Here is a 15,967-nt window from a genome sequence, read left to right as displayed (position 1 = left end):
TATATAAATAGAGATACATTCCTTTCATGGGTGGAAGAGTTTTTCTAAGTGTTACAGTAATGCTGGAGGCTTCTAATGCTTTAACAATGACCTTTAAATTACTTCTTTTGTGATGAGTGATGTACTCTTGTTCTGGGTAGATCACTAAAAGTGGTAGCACGAGTATCTCAAACTACCCAGAGGAAAGATTGAGATAATTTACACTGCACTGTAGCTTGAAGGAAACATTAGGCCCACAGTGACTGCAGTGTAAGGGAACATTGCATTACTTGCTCTCGAACATAAATGGTGCCAGCAATGACCCCCATTATGCATCTGATCAACCAGCTCTGCTTCCTATCAATTAATTAGAGAATCCCAAAAGTGTGGAAGCTGGCCATTCAGCCTATCAGGTCCACACCAACCCTCTGAAGAGCATCCCACCCAATCCCTGTCACCCTGTGCTTACCATGGCTAATCCACCTAACCTGCACATCCTTGGACTGTGGGAGGAAACCCACACAACACAGGGGAGAATGTGCAAACTCCACACAGACAGTTGTCTGAGGCTGGAATCGAACCTGTGAGGCAGCAGTGCTAACCACTGTGCCACTGTGTCACCCCACTGTTCTTAAAAACAATCTGATTCTCTCCTCCACCATAATGAAAGTTTTGTATCATGATGGAAGTATGGATACTCACAAAGTACACTGATGCCATAGTCACATGACTAAGTAAAGAGCGATGGAAGTGAGCTGAAGCTGAGCGCTTGGTGGTGTAGGGGTCATGCCATTGGTGCTTGTAATCCAGGCTACTGTCCTGGGGATGCAAGTTCAAATCTCCTCACTGCAGCTGGTGGCGTGTTAGTTCAATTAACGAATTTAAAATCGATAGCGATCATTGATTGTCACAAAAACCCATCTGATCAACCAAGCTCCTTTTACCCAGTCAGGCATACATATGACTCCAGACCACAACAACGTGGCTGAATAAGAATAGGTTGGATAGGCTGGGACTTTTTTCCCTGGAACGTAGGAGACTGAGGGGTGACATTATAGAGGTTTATAAACTCATGAGGGCCATAGATCAGGCAGATAGCAAACAGCTATTGCTCAGGGTAGGGGAGACTAAAACTAGAGGGCATAGGTTTAAGATGAGAGGGGAGAGGAGAAAGATACAAAAGGCTCCAGAGGGTGCAATTGTTCCACACAGGGGGTGGTGAGTGTCTGGAATGGGTTCGAGAGTTAGTAGTGGAAAAGAGTACAATGTCATCATTTAAGAAACAGTAAGACAGGTACATGGATGGAGAAAATAAGGACTGCAGGTGCTGGAGATCAGAAGGGCTCATGCCCAAAACATCGATTCTCCTGCTGCTTGGATGCTGCCTTACCTGCTGTGCTTTTCCAGCACTATACTCAGGTATATGGATGGGATGGGTACGGAGGGATATGGACCAAATGCAGGAAAATGGGACTAGTTTAAAGGGTGCAAACTGTGCAAAATAGGCAAGTTGGGCTGAAGGGCCTGTCTTCATGGTGTACACCTCAATGACTCTATGACTGTGCAATGGCTGACCAAGTCTTGGACAATAAATGCTAACTTCGACAGCGGTACCTACAACCTGTGGCAGAATTAAGAATCCAAATGTTGACAGAATTTGAGATCTTGTAGGAACTCCCACAGAACCCAGCAGCAGTTCTTGCAAAACGAAATGCAGCTGGACACCAAATATCCAACAAAACAGACTTGACATCAAGAAAACCAGTTGACCTGATGCACTTTCCATATATCCTTGTATGTGTATTACACGTTAGCGAGAAGGTACAACAAGCAATTAGGAAGGAAAATGGATTCATGGTTTTCATTGCAAGGACAATAGAGAATAAATGTAGTCATGTCTTACTATAACCATTCAGAAAGTTTAATGTGACCTACGTAACGTCAAAACTACAATGAAAGCAAGTTGCAGCAGAAACTAAATGATTATGGCAAGCCATACCCTACAATCCACGAATGCAATTCTTCAAATGTCCTGTTTTTTGTAAAGAAAAATGCACATGTTATGAAATGCAGCTCAAACGAACCCAATATACATAGTCAATGATGAAAATTGCAATTCACCAACAAAATTCATGTGTCCATTCTACACAGTCCCACTTTCATCAGTCTCTGTGTTGCATATGTAATTTTAATTCCAATGGTACACCTCTGTGCTATTGTTAGCAACACTTTTGGTAACTCATCACTCCTAGGGATGATGATCCATCTCTGTGGTGAGTGCTGTTGCCTTTGTAACTACTGTTGTTGCTTTGTTGGCTTTGTTGGGGAATGGTGCACCATAGGGTCTATTGATTGCTCCATACGCTGTGCGGTTGGCAATATCACATCTTCCTCATGTCTGTCGGCAGTGAAGGAACTGTTTTTCCAGCCCAATGTAAATGTCTGTGGGTTGCAAATATAGCTTGTCATCATGTTCACCAGCTACAGTTGAGGACATCACTGCTCTGCACAAGTCCCAAATTCCCATTTAAGCTGACTCCTGTGCTGAACATTGAATATCTGTATGCTAATTGGTTCTCTAACTCCCAGCTCTGCCAATGATCTGGAGTGAAATATGGTCTCCTGTCATTTTATCTTAATGTTGTTACTCATGTTCGCTACTGGCTTCACTCATAATTTTTAGCAATTTGATGAGCAGTGTGGGTGTGCCATTATATTAGCCGTCAGTCAAGATTCTTTTCCAGGTTTTCAGTACATGCCTTTCCCCACTCCAGGATTGCCTTGTGTAAGCCTGCGCTGCGTTTGCTCAACTTTTATTGTTTTCGAGCAGTTCTGGGAATTTCACCTTTTGATTTGATTTGGGGATAACGTGGAGATGAAATGCATGCTGCCGTAGTACCCAATGAGTTATGATATGCCTGAATTAATCACGCATGGATCGAGGGCTATTGTGGCTCACCACAATTTCTGGAAAGCACAGCACTTAAAGTGTGCTCTAAGATCTTGTGAGTAATCATTGACTTCAACTGACAAGGTAATGAGTTCCTCTGGGAGTGTAAAGGGCTACTCTGGGCTTTGCCTACGGCTCTATCTTGGGTAACAAACACCAGAAGCAGCTCTCCAGTTTGTTAACTTGATATTCATATGAGTACTGGCCTTAGTGGGCGGCACGGTGGTTAGCACTGCTACCTCACAGCGCCAGAGACCTGGGTTCAATTCCCCCCTCAGGTAACTGTCTGTGTGGAGTTTGCACATTCTCCCTGTGTCTGAGTGGGTTTCCTCCCACAGTCCAAAAATATGCAGGTGAGGTGAATTGGCCTTGCTAAATTGCCTGTAGTGTTAGGTGCAGGGGTAAATGTGGGGGTGGACTTGTTGGGTTGAAGGGCCTGTTTCCACATTGTAAGTAATATAAATTAGCTTCATTTCATGTGCCTGCCCAGTTCTTTTGCCTTTCTCAGACTAGATACAACATCTGGATAGCTTGAATTATGTGTTTCAACCTCTTCTCCGTTCCTTGGTACAAGATGCCACCCTGGGCTATCCCGCCATCTCTGCCTGCCCATCACAGTCTTACAGTGATAAAGGTGTCCTTGATGTTTTCAGACCACACTTGCACCAACACTCCCCTGCAGCACATGGTGAGTTACAACGTGTGACGTCAGCTCGTTGATTTGAGTAAGTCTTTCGGACTCAACACCTTTACCTTCAAAACAATAAACACGCAGCAAATGCACCTTGATGACTTCCAGAGAGTGTCAGGCTTTTACGTTCTTGTGGACTCTGGAAGATTTCGTGCTCTGTTTGAGTATCAGCCTTCATCACAGGCTCTGCAACTATTGAAAGGCCTGTCAGTGATAGACAGCTTTTTCCCTCACTTGCACATCACTTCCAGATGGGAAATGAAATAACATCCCTTGCAGATGTTCTGAAGCATGCAAAAGTGGTTTGAAACAGATGCTTTTAGGGTTGCTTGTGGTTAGATCCAATTGCCATTTTGTCTCTCCCAAATGGACATTGATTCCAAAAAGCTGAGAAAGAAAGATAATGGACAGGCGCTTTCTCCCAATCAGAGCTCAGAATACTCAGTTTGTGTTCAATGCCAGACCATCTCACTGTGGAAAGATGTTTCCTATAATCCCTCATGATAAGCCCTTATTTCTGACTTGGAAATCTGATAAAGTAGAGTTTATGCCATCTCAAAATGCTTCTTCCACCGTCAACATAAGGCCACACACAAACTGCAGGAAGAACACCTCGTCTTCCGCCTCAGGAGTTTATAACCGGACGGCCTTAACATTGAATTCACCAGTTTCCAAACCTCCCCAAACCGCACACCCCCCCTTCCCCACCTCATCCCAGGCCCAGCCCTCCCTCTCCAACCGTCCCCTTAACCTGACCTTACCTGTCCATCTTCCTTCCCACCTGTCTGTCCCACCCTTCCCACTGACCAATCACAATCGCCTCCTACGTGTGTCCACTATCACCATCCCACCACCTTTCACCCAGCCCCTACCCCCTCCTTCTATTTATTTCTCAGCCCCCTTCCCCCTCCCCAGTCCTAATGAAAGATTCTGACCTGAAACGTGCTGGTCAGAATGGGTGGGTTGGACTGAAGGGTCTGTTTCCATGCTGTACATCTCTATGACTCTACAATGCTGCCAGACCTTCTATGCTTTTCCAGCTTCACACTTTATCCCTGCTGACTCTCCAGCATCTGCAGTTCTCACTCCCTCCAAGCTCTTGAAAGGACATCACTCCAAAGTTGATAAAAAACAAATCCTTCAAGGTTTATATCCTCTGTGTTACCTTCACATTTATTCATCTGCAATTTAGCCAATTTTATGTGTCAGGTGTTGAAGTCAAACACAAACATACTTCTGAATTATCCTCCCTTACGGAAACCTGGAACAAAACCAAGTTGACCGCTCGTAATGAAATGTGCTCACTTGTTGTGGATTGTGGCCAACTCTGTGGAAGCAATTCGACTCCAAGATATGTTTGTACTTGAACTCACTAGGGGATTTATGTTGTAACTTGGAAGCAATAACCAATTCTGTTCTTGTACATACATACCACGATCTCTTCCAATTGAATTCCCGCCTGGAAACCTTCAGCATTTCCCAAAGGATGGACCCCATTGATGAACCACAAATGTCTATCTCATGTTGCTCAGTAACCATGGCAGCCATTTTGAACCACACAGTAGGCTCTCCACCATGTGCAGGCCAGTGGTACCGAATGGTGGGGTCTTGCTTTCTTTTCAAATATGTAGTTAGGAGTTCTGTGATAATTTGAATAATTATGCTTCTAGTAAGGAGAACTCCATCTAATTTAATTTTGCTTGGAAGAGGACCCCAGTTCAGACTGCACAAGACCAGTTCCTCCCACATCTCCTCCTCTTTACCAACCTTGTAGCTGCAGCTGAGGAAATATTCCCTACTGCAACACCTAATTATAACACTTTAGTTCATGGCTCTATAATGAATTCACACTCACTCCAGCTCCCAATAGAGCTACCCAGCTAGTCCCAATAGTGTGGAAGCAGGCCATTTGGCCCATCAAGTACACTTGCCCCCACTTCCCAAAAAGTATCCCACGCAGGCCCAACCCATCCCTGCATTTCCCATGGCTAACCCATCCAGCCTGTATATCCCTTGATACTACACGCAATTTAGCAAGGCCAATCCATCTAACCTACACAGCTATGGATTGCAGAAGGAAATCCCTCTCAACACTCAGAATTGAATTGAATTGGATTTATTGTCATGTGTACTGAGGCACAGTGAAAAGCTTTGTTTTGCGAGCAATACGGGCAGAGCACGGAGTTAAGTAGCATCGATAAACAAATAATAGGTAAACAGCGGCAAAAACAAAAACACAGCTACAGGTGAATGCTAAGAGTTTGTGAGTCCATTCAGTATTCTAACAACAGTAGGGTAGGAACTGTTTTGAAACCGGCTGGTGCGTGTGTTCAGGCTTCTGTACCTTCTCCCCAATGGTAGAGGTTGTAGAAAAGCATTACCAGGGTGGGGTGGATCTTTGAGAATGCTGGCAACCTTCCCTTGACAGCGGGCCTGGTAGATGGATTCTATAGATGGGAGGTTGGCCTTTGTGATTGTCCAGGCTGTGTTCGCCACTCTCTGTAGCCATCCCCGATCTTGAATGGTACAGTTGCCAAACCAGATAGTGATACATCCAGCAGAATGCCCTCAATGGCATACCTATAGAAGTCGGTAAGGGTATTTGCCATCATGTCAAATTCCCTCAGCTGCCAGATGAAGAAGAGATATTGTTGGGCCTTTGTAACCAGTGCGTCCACATGAAGAGTCCAAGAAAGCTTGTTGTGGATGGTCACTCCCAGGAGCTTGACACTATCCACTCATTCCACCTCTGTGCTGTTAATGTGTCGGGGGGCATGAGTAACATCCCGCTGAGAGTCAATAATGAGTTCCTTGGTTTTGAGAGCGAGGTTGTTCTCAGTGCACCATTTTTCCAGGTCTTCCGCTTCTTGTCTGTTGTCTGTTTCATTGCCATCTGAGATTCAACCAACTATGGCGTTGTCACAGCAAACTTGTAAATGGCATTGTCTAGTATTTCGTGACACAGTCATGGGCTGAGTACACAGCCCTGGGGGGCTCCATTGTTGCAGATAATATGCAAACTCGACATAAACAGTTGCCCAAGGTTGGAATCAAACCCAAGTGCCCAACACTGTGAGGCAGCAGTGCTAACCACTGAATTACCATGCCACACCATTTCACAGTCTATCTCCATAGCTCTTTATCTTCATCCTTTCCAAATACATATCCAGCTCTTTTTTGAAACCTCTGATGGAATCTGCCTCGATCACTCTCCCAGGCAGTGCATTAATAATGTAGTATTGTAACTTTGATGTGATTGAAGTTTTCAGAATATTTAACCGGGATTTCCATACCTATGTGCTTTCCCATCGGAACACTACACTGAATTTGAAGAGACTTAGGCAATTTTTAGCTTGTAAAAACTTTGCAACAAAACTGTTAAGACTTGACATTGCTTCAGGCAGGAGCTCTGTCAATATTTGGACAAATTATTAACATTTCCTAAGGGTGTTGAGTAGGTGCGGTTTAAAACTGTAGGACAAAGATACATTTAGATAACAAGTGACTATTATATAATTTGGCTCCAACTTGAAGGGAGAGGTTAATAAAGATGGCTTTATTGAACAAACCTCCACCTATGTAATTGAAAGGTCTATTTCTTTTTCATATCGAAAAAGAAATTTTCAAATTAAATTTTAATTGGAATTGTCAACTCTCTGGATGAAAGTGTTTTGGGAGTTTCCATCTTTCTTTCAAAGGCTCTGCACATTTGGATAACTTTACAATCAATAAAGGTACTCGAGGGATACAGGGAGGAAACATTGTGACATTTCCATGTTTTTGTTTAACAATGATGCTTCTCCTGGGTGGAATGTTATAGAGTTGGCAATCCACATTTACTACAGTGGGTTTCCACACACCTTCAGGGGTCATTTACTTTGTAAATGATGACAATGAAAGGACAGCACGCAGTCCTTTCCAGTTGCCAACTTGGTTCGGTTCTTTTGTTTAATTGCAACTCACACGCCTCTCCACTCCCTCATCTCCTCACCTTCAAAATTCTGCTGACTACTCCTCGAAATAACTCAGCCTTTGACAACAAAACCAAATCCCTTACTCCTCAGCTTGACAGTCGGTCTCTTATTTTGAGTCATAGAGATGTCTAGCACGGACACAGACACATTGGCCCAACTTGTCCATGCCGACTTGATATCTTAAACTGATCTAGTCCCACTTGCCAGCCTTTGGCCCATACCCCTCTAAACCCTTCTTATTCACGTACCTGGAGAAAGCGAGGACTGAAGATGCTGGAGATCAGAGTTGAAGAGTGTGGTGCTGCAAAAGAACAGCAGGTCAGGCAGCGCCCGAGGAGCAGGAGGGTCGACGCTTTGAGTATAAGCTTTTCCACACTCTTCAACTCTATTCATGTACCCATCTAGATGCCTTTTAAATGGTGTAATTTTACCAGCCTCCACCATTTCCTCTGGCAGTTCATTTCATATACATACCACCCTCTGTGAGAAAATAGAGCTCTTTTATATCTTTCCCCCTCACCTTAAACCTATGCCCTCCAGTTCTGGACTCACCCACCACAGGGAAAAAAGCTTGTCTATTTACGCTATCCATGCCCCTCATGATTTTATAAACCTCTATGAGGTCACCTCTCAGCCTCTGATGCTCCAGAGAAAACAGCCCTAGCCTGTTCAACCTCTCCCTATAGCTCAAATCCTCCAATCCTGGAAGTATCCTTGTAAATCTTTTCTGCACCATTTTGTGGTTAAAAACATCCTTCCTAAAGCAGGGAAGCCAGAATTACATGCAGTATTCCAAAAGTGGCCAAAGCAATGTGCTGCACAGCCACAACATGACCTCCCAACTCGAAAAGATTAGAGTGGTGCTGGAAAAGCACAGCGGGTCAGGAATGATGAAGGACTTTTGTCCGAAATGTCGATTCTCCTGGTCCTCGGTTGCTGCCTGACCTGCTGTGCTTTTCCAGCACCACTCTAATCTAGACTCTGATTTCCAGCATCTGCAGTACTAACTTTTGCCTCCCAACCCCTATACTCAATGCGCTGACCAATAAAGGCTAATGTACCAAATAACTTCTTCACTACCCTGTCTACCTGAGACTCTATGTTCAAGTCTCAAACTTTTACTTGATCCAGTTGGAATTTAATAAATCACTCCACTTGCCAAATTATTCCTTCTTTCAAGGTCGGACAGACTGGGCTCGTATGTCCTGGATTTTTAGCAGGCAACGTGACCGATACATCTTGAGGGGTTTTGATGGAATGGAAATGGAAAGAAGATTACTTTAAAGGAGGAATTCAGAACTAGGTGTGGCCCATTGAAGATGGAGATGAGGAGCGCTTTAATCACACAGAGGGTTATGAGGCTTTAGAATTCTCTCTCTGAAAAATTAACAGCCACAGAGTCCTTGAATATTTTGAAGACAGTGCTGAATAGATTCTTGTTAATCAAGGGGTGTAAGGTATCAGGGGAACCCAGGAATATGGATCATTGAGTCATACAGCACAGAAACAGATGCTTCAGTCCAACTCAGATCAGATATCTGACCCAGTCCCATTTATCCATATCCCTCTAAACTCTTCCTATTCATATATCTATCCAGATGCCTTATAAATGCAGTTCAACTCTGATCTCATTGAATGATGGACAAGGATCGAGGGGCTGAATGGCCTACCTGTGCTCCTGATTGGTCTGTTCACAAACCCTTTGTTGAAGGGTGGCACACAAAAGGCACTTACAGCAGAGGTAGAGATCACATGGCTACGGCAAGCCAGGCAGAACATACGTACAGTCCTCTTTCTCCAAATATCCGCCTTTTCACTTTAAAGAGAAATCACACCATGTGTGGTTACACAAGTTATACAAGGCGGGAAAGAAATTGATCATTCATTACCAGCACTGCATGTTAACTCTAATCAGTTCCATTTTCATCAGTCTCTGTTCGTGCATTATATACATAAATTCCTAACGGTTTGTCGCTGGTTCTTAAGCTCAACTCAGCTCCTTCCTGGAGTGAGGTTCCTTTTCAAGGGATTGTCACTCCCGTGGTGATTGTTGTTGTCATGGGAACAGTTGCTGATTTGTTGTTGCTGCTGAGGGACAAGGGACCTCTGGGATTGATGCTTGTCGCTTACCTGACCAAGGTGGTGAGACCACACTGGCCATAGTCAGAGAGATATCCAGCACGGAAACCCATCTCCTGGTCCCCTGCTGCCCACAGTAAAGGCACAGTTTCGCTAGTTGCACGTAGAGGCCTGTGGGTGTGAGGATATAGAGCCAGAGAGTCATAGAGATGTACTGCACGGAAACAAACCCTTTGGTCCCCCACTCGTCCATGCCAACGAGATATCCTATCCCAATCTAGTCCCACCTGCCAGCACCCAGCCCATATCCCTCCAAACCCTTCCTATTCATATACCCATCCACGTGCCTTTTAAATGTTGCAATTGTACCCGCCTCCATCACTTCCTCTGGCAGCCCATTCCATACAAGCATCACCCTCTGTGTGAAAAAGTTGCCCCTTAGGTCTCTTTTACATATCTCCTCTCTCATGCTAAATCTGCCTCTAGTTCTGGACTCCCCCACCACAGGGAAAAGACTTTCTCTATTTACCCCATCCATCCCCCTCATGATTTTATAAACCTCTACAAGGTCACCCCTCAGCCTCCGATGCTCCAGGGAAAATAGCCCCAGCATGTTCAGCCTATTCCTCCAATCCTGGCAACATCTTTGTAAATCTTTTCTGAACCCTTTCAAGTTTCACAAGAATTGCACACAATATTCCAAAAGTGACCTAACCAATGTCCTGTACAGCCACAACATGACCTCCCAATTCTCGTACTCAATACTCTGATCAATAAAGGAAAGCATACCAAACGCCTTCTTCACTATCCTACCTACATGTGACTCTAGTTCCAAAGAACTATGAACCTGCACTCCAAGGTCTCTTTGTTCAGCAACTCTCCCCAGGACCTTACCATTAAGTGTATAAGTCCTGCTAAGATTTGCTTTCCCAAAATGCAGCACCTCGCATGTATCTAAATTAAACTCCATCTGCCACTCCTCAGCCCATTGGCCCATCTGATCAAGATCCCATTGTAATCTGAGGTAACCCTCTTCACTGCCCACTACACCTCCAATTTTGGTGTCATCTGCAAACTTATTAACTATACCTCCAATGTTCATATCCAAATCATTTACATAATTTGGACCCAGCAGCGATCCTTGTGGCACTCCACTGGTCACAGGGCTCCAGTTTGAAAAACAACCCTCCACCACCACCCTCTGTCTTCTACCTTTGAGCCAGTCTGTGTCCAAATGGCTAGTTCTCCCTGTATTCCATGAAATCTAACCTTGCTGACCAGACTCCAATGAGAAACATTGTTGAACGCCTTACTGAAGTCCATATAGATCACGTCTAATGCTCTGCCCTCATCAATCCTCCTTGTTGCTTCTTCAAAAAATTCAATCAAGTTTGTGAGACATGATTTCCCACGCATAAAGCCATGTTGACTATCCCTAATCAATCCTTGCCTTTCCAAATACATGTATGTGCTGTCCCTCAGGATTCCCTCCAACAACTTGCTCACCACCAATGTCAAGCTCACCGGTCTATAGTTCCTGGCTTGTCCTTACCACCTTTCTTAAACAGTGGCATCACGTTAGCCAACCTGCAGTCTTCTGGCACTGCACCTGTGATTATCGATGATACAAATATCCCAGTAAGAGACCCGGGAATCACTCCCCTAGCTTCCCACAGAGTTCTAGGGTACACCTGATCAGGTCCCGGAGATTTATCCACTTTTATGCGGTTCAAGACATCAGCACTTCGTCCTCTGTAATGTGGACACTTTTCAAGATGTTACCATCTATTTCCCCACTTTCTGTATCTTCCATATCCTTTTCCACAGTAAATACTGATACAAAATACTCATTTAGTATCTCCCCCATCTCCTGTGGCTCCACACAAAGTGGGCCTTGCTGATCTTTGAGGGGCCCTATTCTCTCCCTAGTTACCCTTTTGTCCTTAATATATTTGTAAAAACCCTCTGGATTCTTCTTAACCCTATTTGCCAAAGCTATCTCATGTCCCCGTTTTGCCCTCCTGATTTCCCTCTTAAGTATACTCCTACTGCCTTTATACTCTTCTAAGGATTCACTCGATCTCTCCTGTCTGTAACTGATATATGCTTCTTTCTTTTTCTTAACCAAACCCTCAATTTCTTCAATCATCCAGCATTCTCTATACCTACCAGTCTTCCCTTTCACCCTAACGGGAACATACTGTCTCTGGACTCACGTTATCTCATTTCTTAAGGCTTCTCATTTTCCATCCATCCCTTTACCCGGGAACATCTGGCCCCAATCAGCTTTTGCCTGATGCCGTCAAAATTAGCCGTCCTCCAATTTAGAACTTCAATTGTTAGATCTGGTCTATCCCTTTCCATCATTATTTTAAAAAGAATAGAATTATGGTCACTGGCCCCAAAATGCTCCCCCCACTGACACCTCGGTCACCTGCCCTGCCTTATTTCCCAAGAGTAGGTCAAGATTTGCACCTTCTTTAGAAGGTACATCCACATACTGAATCAGAAAATTTTCCTGTACACAAATTCCTCTCCATCTATACCCTTAACACTATGGCAGTTCCAGTCTATGCTTGGAAAGTTAAAATCCCCTACCATAACCACCCTATTATTCTTACAGAAATCTCCTTACAAATCTATTGCTCAATTTCCTGCTGACTATTAGGTGATCTTCCCTTTCTTATTTCTCAGTTCCACCCAAATAACTTCCCTGGATGCATTTCCAGGAATATCCTCCCTCAGCACAGCTGTAATGCTATCCCTTATCAAAAACGCCACTCCCCCTCCTCTCTTGCCTCCCTTTCTGTCCTTCCTGTCGCATTTGTATCCTGGAACATTAAGCTGCCAGTCCTGCCCATCTCTGAGCCATGTTTCTGTAATTGCTATGATATACAGTTCCATGTTCCTAACCATGCCCTGAGTTAATCTGCCTTCTCCGTTAGGCCCCTTGCATTTGAAATAAATGCAGTTAAATTTATCAGTCCTACCTTGTTCTCTGTTTTGCACCTGCCTGCCCTGACTGTTTGAGTCGTTTCTTTTCTCAACTGTACCAGTTTCAGATTGATCTCTTTCCTCAGTATCTCCCTGGGTCCCACCCTGCCTCCCCCCCTCCACCTTACTACTTTAAATCCTCCCGAGCAGCTCTAGCAAATCTCCCTGCCAATATATTAGTCCCCTTCCAATTCAGGTGCAATCCATCCTTTTTGTACTGGTCACTTCTACTCCAGAAGAGATTCCAATGATCCAGAAATGGTGAATCCTTCTCCCATACACCAGCTCCTCAGTCACACATTCATCTGCTTTATCCTCCTATTCCTACCCTCACTAGCTTGGAGCACTGGGAGTAAACCAGATATTACTACCCTCGAAGACCTCCTATTTAAATTCCTGCCTAACTTTCTATATTCTCCCTTCAGAATCTCATCCTTTTCCCTTTCCCATGTCATTAGTTCCAATGTGTACAATGACCTTCAGCTGGCCCTTCTTCCCCTTGCGAACATCCTGCACCCTGTCTGGTATACCCTTGACTCTAGCATGAGGGAGGCAACCCACCATTGGTTTTTTGCTGCTGGCCACAGATATCTGGTCAATCATGTCCCTCGTATACAATTGTGGTGACCCCACTGCTCAGCACACATCCCACATTGTCACATGGACTGACTCTAGTTGGGACAATTGAATGTTTGTGCTTTAACTGGCTCTCCAGTGCTCAGCTCCAGCGGTGACTTGGCAGTTTTACTGACCTTTGACTTTCTGCTTTGTTTTGTTACTCCCAGCTTGGATTATATATGGCCCAAGTAGTTGTGGGCGGCACGGTGGCACAGTGGTTAGCACTGCTGCCTCACAGGGCCTGAGACCCGGGTTCAATTCCCGCCTCAGGCGACTGACTGTGTGGAGTTTGCACGTTCTCCCCGTGTCTGCGTGGGTTTCCTTCGGGTGCTCCGGTTTCCTCCCACAGTCCAAAGATGTGCGGGTCAGGTGAATTGGCCATGCTAAATTGCCCGTAGTGTTAGGTAAGGGGTAAATGTAGGGGTATGGGTGGGTTGCGCTTCGGTGGGTCGGTGTGGACTTGTTGGGCCAAAGGGCCTGTTTCCACACTGTAAGTAATCTAATCTAGTTTAACTAGCCGTTGAAGAGCGGTTTGGGTGTGGAGCGTACAGGTCTATTTCTCATGCCTTTCCTCCACTCAAAGATTGCCTTGTACAAGTCTGTGCTAGACTTGCTTGTTTTTCTTTCAGGATTCTTTTGCAATCACCTCTGCCTTTCCATTTCTCTGGAAATGGCGTGGAGGCGCTGCGTTGTGCTGCTGAGTTTCCTAATCATTTACTTATGAATTCTTCACTCGTGAACGGAGGACTGTTGTCACTCACACACAATGACTGAACAAGTGAACCATTGTCCCCATAGTTAGAGTGAACATACCATGCTGTGTGCAGTACTCATGCTATAGCAACTGAACTGGGCCTTCTACAGGTGCACTGATAGTCTTTGGTGCCCATTGGTCAAAGTTCCAATCCTAATCAGTTCCTGTAAGAGTGAAGAGGTGCACCCCAAACTGGCACGTCATGGGCAATGCTTTCTGTTGCTTGGGGATGGGCTGGCCTAGCTGGCTAGTTTGTGATGCAGAGTAATGTCAACAGCTCTGGTTCAATTCCCCCACTGACTTGAGATTACCATGAAGGACTCTTCTTCCCATCTCTCCCCTTGTCTGAGGCATGGTGACCCTCAGGTTAAACCACCACCAGTCATCGCTTTCTAATGAGAGGGCAGCTTTATGGTCCTTACAAGGCCTGTGGGGAAACATTTATTCATTAATCTCCTCCTGGAGATCATTGAGTGTGAGTTCCCCGGTAATGGTTTGCCTTGCTGGAACTCATTGCCTGAAACCTTTATAAAGCAGACCAAACTTTGTCGGGGAGCAGAATACAGTGTTTTATCTTCCCCTCCAACTCCAGTTTGATTTAGCCCCCTTCCCTCCCTCACTTTCATTAGATTAGATTACCTACAGTGAGGAAACATGCCCTTCAGCCCAACAAGTCCACATCGACCTTCTGAAGAGTAACCCACCCAAACTCATTTCCCTACATTTACCCCTGACTAGTACACCTAACACTATGGGCAATTGAACATGGCCAATTCACCCAAACCTGCACATCTTTGGACTGTGGGAGGAAACCCAGGCAGACACAGAGAGAATGTGCAAACTCCATGCAGACAGTCACCCGTGGCTGGAATCGAACCCCGGTCCCTGGCGCTGTGAGACAGCAGTGCCAACCACTGAGCCACCATGCTGCCCCCAATGGTTTACAGTATCCATAATGGGCTTTGCAGGTAAATATCCAATTGGCTACAGTGGTGATTTACTGGGAACAGTTAACAACTTTTTTTAAAAGTCACGGTGTTTTGGAGATGGGGAGAAAGAAACTCTCAGTTGTGTGTGTAAGAGTACTTCCTGATACAATAAAAAAGGCAGACTCAGCGATGGATCCATACAAGTGTCTGCCCCACGGCTGGGACCTGCTAACGCAGGAGTAGTAGCGTTGTTTTAGTGTTCACCAAGAAACAACATTCCTGTGCAGTTGAGTTTCCTGAGTTATTACAGCGACGTCACCTTTTACCTTGCAGAGCTCGATATTTGTCGCAAACATGGTTGGTATGGTCCTTAATCTCATTGCCAGCAGAGTACATCTCACACCTCAGTCTAGACCTGAATCTTTCGATTCCCTGACTGGTCTGGATGTGCTGAAAATGTGTTGCTGGAAAAGCGCAGCAGGTCAGGCAGCATCCAAGGAGCAGGAGATTCGATGTTTCGGGCATAAGCCCTTCTTCAGGAATGAGGAAAGTGTGTCCAGCACGCTAAGATAAAAGGTAGGGAGGAGGGACTTGGGGGAGGGGCAATGGAGATGTGATAGGTGGAAGGAGGTCGAGGTGAGGGTGATAGGCCGGAGTGGGGTGGGGGCGGAGAGGTCAGGAAGAAGATTGCAGGTTAGGAAGGCGGTGCTGAGTTCGAGGGATTCGACTAAGACAAGGTGGGGGGAGGGGAAATAAGGAAACTGGAGAAATCTGAGTTCGTCCCTTGTGGTTGGAGGGTTCCTAGGCAGAAGATGAGGCGCTCTTCCTCCAACCGTCGTGTTGCTATGGTCTGGCGATGGAGGAGTCCAAGGACCTGCATGTCCTTGGTGGAGTGGGAGGGGGAGTTAAAGTATTGAGCCACGGGGTGGTTGGGTTGGTTGGTCCGTGTGTCCCAGAGGTGTTCTCTGAAACATTCCGCAAGTAGGCGGCCAGTCTCCT

This window comes from Hemiscyllium ocellatum, chromosome 45 (assembly GCF_020745735.1).
Source record: "Hemiscyllium ocellatum isolate sHemOce1 chromosome 45, sHemOce1.pat.X.cur, whole genome shotgun sequence".
NCBI lineage: Eukaryota > Metazoa > Chordata > Chondrichthyes > Orectolobiformes > Hemiscylliidae > Hemiscyllium > Hemiscyllium ocellatum.
Note: the sequence above shows the minus strand (reverse complement) of the source record.